Here is a 6,254-nt window from a genome sequence, read left to right on the forward strand (position 1 = left end):
ATCCGCTGACAGATCCACTCCCAGATATCTAAAACACTTCACTTCCTCCAGTTTTTCTCCATTCAAACTCACCTCCCAATTGACTTGACCCTCAACCCTACTGTACCTAATAACCTTGCTCTTATTCACATTTACTCTTAACTTTCTTCTTCCACACACTTTACCAAACTCCGTCACCAGCTTCTGCAGTTTCTCACATGAATCCGCCACCAGCGCTGTATCATCAGCTCTTATTTTTGTGCTCTGGTGTTGTTAATCGTCAGACGTTTACCACAGGTTGGGAAATATGGACTATGTATGGATTTCGCTTTTTGGTTGTGTCGTGTATGGAGGGTCTCAGGAGTACCCTGTGTCACTGCAAGACATGATGGTCTTCGATTTGATGCATTCAGGTTTCGTGAGGCCGGTCAGGTCCACAACGAACAGCAGAGGGCATGGCTTATCCAAGACGCGACCCGCACGGCACCTTACCCCTAGAAACGTAGGAATAATTTGTGATACATAAACAACATTTACAGTTTGATCTATTTATTCTGCGTCAGTAGTATTCTCGGTATTGATCATGCAGTGATGCAGTGTGTGGCTGTAGGGATGAGAAGTGGGTCGTGGAGTGTTCCATCCGATAGAAGCGGCAGCATCAACCTCCCGGGATCTGGTGTCACGCGTGTGTCCACACTATGGGACTGGTATAATTCTCTTCCTTTTGGTCCATACAGTGGCACTCATTGTTTTCATGGCAGTGGCACATCATCAAGTTTTCGCAGTTGCACGACGCTGAAAAAACGACGGTGAATCAACCAGTACACTATGATCAGTGGGTATGTGTCAGGTCTGCAGAGTTACCTCAGGCGATATCAACCAGCGTAAGTATCGAGGGATGTGGCCATTTCTTTTTCATCCAGTATAATGGTGGTTCAGGTACCGAAGGTGAAACAGACATAAAAGACAAGTCGCCACTGTACTTGCAAAGCCATCCTAACTATTAGGAAAATAAGATTTGGTCTCTCGTCCCGGCATTCTTCAAGCACCTGTTTTATTCTCCATACACTGATGTTCTGTGGAAGGTATTAGGAGTATATGGTGTGGGAGGTAAGATGCTAGAAGCAATGAAAAGTTTTTATCGAGGATGTAAGGCATTTTTTGCGAGTAGGAAGAGGGGAAAGTGATTGGTTCCTAGTGAACGTAGGTTTGCGGCAGGGGTGTGTGATGTCTCCATGGTTGTTTGAGTTGTTTATGGATGGAGTTGTTAGGGAGTTGAACACAAGAGTTTTGGAGAGAGGGGCAAGTATGCAGTCTGTTGTGGATGAGAGGGCTTGGGAAGTGAGTCAGTTGTTGTTCGCTGATGGTACATTGCTGGTGGCTGATTCAGGTGAGAAACTGCAGAAGTTGGTGACTGAGTTTGGTAAAGTGTGTGAAATAAGAAAGGTGCGAGTAAATGTGAATAAGAGCAAGGTTATTCGGTTTAGTAGGGTTGAGGGACAAGTTAATTGAGAGGTAAGTTTGAATGGAGAAAAACTGGAGGAAGTGAAGTGTTTTAGATATCAGGGAGTGGATTTAGCAGCGGATGGAACCATGGAAGCAGACGTAAGTTACAGGGTGGGGGAGAAGTTTCTGGGAGCGTTGAAGAATATGTGGAAAGTGAGAACGTTATCTTGGAGAGTAAAAATGGGTATGTATGAAGGAATAGTGGTTCCAACAATGTTATATGGTTGCGAAGCACTGGCTATAGATAGGGTTGTGAGGAGGAGGGTGGATGTGTTGGAAACGAAATGCTTGTGGACAACATGTGGTGTCAGGTGGTTTGATAGAGTAAGTAATAAAAGGGTAAGAGAGATGTGTAGTAATAAAAACAGTGTGGTTGAGAGAGCGGAATAGGGTGTATTGAGATGGTTTGGCCACATGGAGAGAATGAGTGAGGAAAGATTGACAAAGAGGATATATGTGTCAGAGGTAGAGGGAACGAGAAGTGGGAGACCAAATTGGAGGTGGAAGAATGGAGTGAAAAAGATTTTGAACGATCGGGGCCTGAACATACAGGAGGGTGAAAGGCGTGCAAGGAATAGAATGAATTGGAATGATATGGTATACCGGGGTCGATGTGCTGTAAATAGATTGAACCAGGGCATGTGAAGCGTCTTGGGTAAGCCATGGAAAGTTGTGTGGGGCCTGGATGTGGAAAGGGAGCTGTGGTTTCGGTTCATTTCACATGTCAGCTAGAGACTGAGTGAGAACAAATGTGGCCTTTGTTGTCTTTTCCTAGCACTACTTTGCGCGCGCGCGGGGGGAAGGGGTGCCATTTCATTTGTGGAGGGGTGGCGACAGGAATGGATGAAGGCAGCAAGTATGAATATATATATATATATATATATATATATATATATATATATATATATATATATATATATATATATATATATATATATATATATATATATATATATATTCTTTTTTTTTTTTTTTTTTGCTTTGTCGCTGTCTCCCGCGTTTGCGAGGTAGCGCAAGGAAACAGACGAAAGAAATGGCCCAACCTACCCCCATACACATGTATATACATACGTCCACACACGCAAATATACATACCTACACAGCTTTCCATGGTTTACCCCAGATGCTTCACATGCCTTGATTCAATCCACTGACAGCACGTCAACCCCGGTATACCACATCGCTCCAATTCACTCTATTCCTTGCCCTCCTTTCACCCTCCTGCATGTTCAGGCCCCGATCACACAAAATCTTTTTCACTCCATCTTTCCACCTCCAATTTGGTCTCCCTCTTCTCCTCGTTCCCTCCACCTCCGACACATATATCCTCTTGGTCAATCTTTCCTCACTCATTCTCTCCATGTGCCCAAACCATTTCAAAACACCCTCTTCTGCTCTCTCAACCACGCTCTTTTTATTTCCACACATCTCTCTTACCCTTACGTTACTTACTCGATCAAACCACCTCACACCACACATTGTCCTCAAACATCTCATTTCCAGCACATCCATCCTCCTGCGCACAACTCTATCCATAGCCCACGCCTCGCAACCATACAACATTGTTGGAACCACTATTCCTTCAAACATACCCATTTTTGCTTTCCGAGATAATGTTCTCGACTTCCACACATTCTTCAAGGCTCCCAGAATTTTCGCCCCCTCCCCCACCCTATGATTCACTTCCGCTTCCATGGTTCCATCCGCTGCCAGATCCACTCCCAGATATCTAAAACACTTCACTTCCTCCAGTTTTTCTCCATTCAAACTCACCTCCCAATTGACTTGACCCTCAACCCCACTGTACCTAATAACCTTGCTCTTATTCACATTTACTCTTAACTTTCTTCTTTCACACACTTTACCAAACTCAGTCACCAGCTTCTGCAGTTTCTCACATGAATCAGCCACCAGCGCTGTATCATCAGCGAACAACAACTGACTCACTTCCCAAGCTCTCTCATCCCCAACAGACTTCATACTTGCCCCTCTTTCCAAAACTCTTGCATTCACCTCCCTAACAACCCCATATAAACAAATTAAACAACCATGGAGACATCACACACCTCTGCCGCAAACCTACATTCACTGAGAACCAATCACTTTCCTCTCTTCCTACACGTACACATGTCTTACATCCTCGATAAAAACTTTTCACTGCTGCTAACAACTTGCCTCCCACACCATATATTCTTAATACCTTCCACAGAGCATCTCTATCAACTCTATCATATGCCTTCTCCAGATCCATAAATGCTACATACAAATCCATTTGCTTTTCTAAGTATTTCTCACATACATTCTTCAAAGCAAACACCTGATCCACACATCCTCCACCACTTCTGAAACCACACTGCTCTTCCCCAATCTGATGCTCTGTACATGCCTTCACCCTCTCAATCAATACCCTCCCATATAATTTACCAGGAATACTCGACAAACTTATACCTCTGTAATTTGAGCACTCACTCTTATCCCCTTTGCCTTTGTACAATGGCACTATGCACGCATTCCGCCAATCCTCAGGCACCTCACCATGAGTCATTCATACATTCAATAACCTTACCAACCAGTCAATAATACAGTCACCCCTTTTTTTGATAAATTCCACTGCAATACCATCCAAACCTGCTGCCTTGCCGGCTTTCATCTTCCGCAAAGCTTTTACTACCTCTTCTCTGTTTACCAAATCATTTTCCCTAACCCTCTCACTTTGCACACCACCTCGACCAAAACACCCTATATCTGCCACTCTATCATCAAACACATTCAACAAACCTTCAAAATACTCACTCCATCTATAGATAGATAGATAGAGAGAGAGAGAGAGAGAGAGAGAGAGAGAGAGAGAGAGAGAGAGAGAGAGAGAGAGAGAGAGAGAGAGAGAGAGAGAGAGATCTAGTTGGAGAGAGATTACTCACCCAGTCTCTGCTTGTAATCGAGGGCCGTCGTCAGGAACACCAGCAGTAGCGACAGGATGCTGTAGAGAAGGTGACCAGGGAAGGACATAACGAGTGAAAGCTGTTTTGCGAGTGTGGAGCAGGGGAATGGCATTACACAATCCCATATATCAAACACTGTACGAGTCAACGAGAGGAGAGATAAGTATGTCATTCTGTTATCATTCTGCAGGTACAATGGAATATGGTTATGCCATATAGCGAAGGTTGATTACCGTAAGCACTTACAGTAGGAGAGCGAGGCTGCTGTGGTTGTACATCTTGGCTTAGTATGGCTGACTGAAACTGGGGCCACCTCGCCCGGATATTTATGTGTCAGACTGGGCAGCTTAACCTTGAGGTTGGAGGGGCAAGCATACACATACTTAAGCTCAAACTCGTACACTCACTCATTCATGCGTCTGTTGGCACACGCGCATACAATCACAACGGCTGTCAAGACCAAACACGCCCCTATAGGTTGCAGGAAGAGGCACACACACACACACACACACTAGAGTGGAACAATTAGATTGTTTTAGATTGTGGTCATATCCCAGAACTCAGCCAGACACCCTTCTAACTATGTGTGTTATGATCTCTGCTTCTGAGGGGAAGATAATGATTTGAAATATAACATAAGGAATTGTGTAACTGTTCTCTACAAATCGCAAGATGTTTCTATATAGTTGTGTGGGTTGAGTTCTATGTGACTGGAAGTACTTACATGGAAGCGTGATGACCTATTTGCAATTGACTGTGTACAATAAGTGGAGGGAGTTCTTTACCCTTGGGGCCCATCTGTTGGTTCGAAGCCGCTCGTAACAGTTTTACGCTGGTTCTAAGCTCATCCCAACAAATTGCAAAACACTGGTGATATAAAACTCCCTTGACATCATAGGAAATTTAAACACTTTTTTTTTTACGACAAACCACACGCTTTTGGTTCGAGGCACCCCAGTATACACCATGGCATGGTGGTTAAAGTCATCTCATGACATTACAGGATTGTAGAGACACAGTTCGAGACCGTGGTTCGAGGATCACAAGGAAGCATGAGATATTGGTCCGAGGTTTCTCGGATATGGTTCCTGGTAGACTCCACCGCACATCTTTCGCCAGTGGGTTGAGAGACTCGGCCAAATGATATATAAGACCCCGGCAAGACTCACTTCCAGTCATTGTGATAATGGTTTAGAGTTCCTCTTGGTACATGTTTAAGTTTCGAAGTCTCACTTCCAGTCATTGTGATAATGGTTTAGAGTTCCTCTTGATACATGTTTAAGTTTCGAAGTCTCACTTCCAATCATTGTGATAATGGTTTAGAGTTCCTCTTGACACATGATTAAGTTTCGAAGTTTGCGTCGAGACATCACTATTGGATCGTGTTACAAGGCCTCTCCTCCGCACAGCTCAGGGCAGTGGTCCAAGACTCGTCACGATCTATCAAAGGTCTCCATGACACATGACAGTGACGGACAGAACACAACACATCACTGGACCATATTATGATCGAAGCTTTACACAATTAGCCATGGCACGATAAATCAGGATCCCGAAATTAACTTTATTCCATCCATATATATATATATATATATATATATATATATATATATATATATATATATATATTTTTTTTTTTTTTCATACTATTCGCCATTTCCCGCGATAGCGAGGTAGCGTTAAGAACAGAGGACTGGGCCTTTGAGGGAATATTCTCACCTGGCCCCCTTCTCTGTTCCTTCTTTTGGAAAATTAAAAAAAAAAAAAAAAACGAGAGGGGAGGATTTCCAGCCCTCCGCTCCCTTCCCTTTTAGTCGCCTTCTACGA

The 6,254-nt window shown here is 43.7% G+C and overlaps 1 long non-coding RNA gene across 1 annotated transcript; it reads right to left on the reverse strand.

Moving 5' to 3' along the window:
• Positions 1 to 523: 523 nt before the first annotated feature.
• LOC139764007 (uncharacterized) lies at positions 524 to 4,715 on the reverse strand. The gene is made up of 3 exons (XR_011716293.1): positions 4,674 to 4,715; positions 4,407 to 4,465; positions 524 to 774 (listed from the first exon to the last, which is right to left on the reverse strand). It is a non-coding gene; the product is annotated as an uncharacterized lncRNA (long non-coding RNA).
• Between the last annotated feature and the right edge of the window lie 1,539 nt (positions 4,716 to 6,254).

Source organism: Panulirus ornatus, chromosome 48 (assembly GCF_036320965.1).
Source record: "Panulirus ornatus isolate Po-2019 chromosome 48, ASM3632096v1, whole genome shotgun sequence".
Lineage (NCBI taxonomy): Eukaryota > Metazoa > Arthropoda > Malacostraca > Decapoda > Palinuridae > Panulirus > Panulirus ornatus.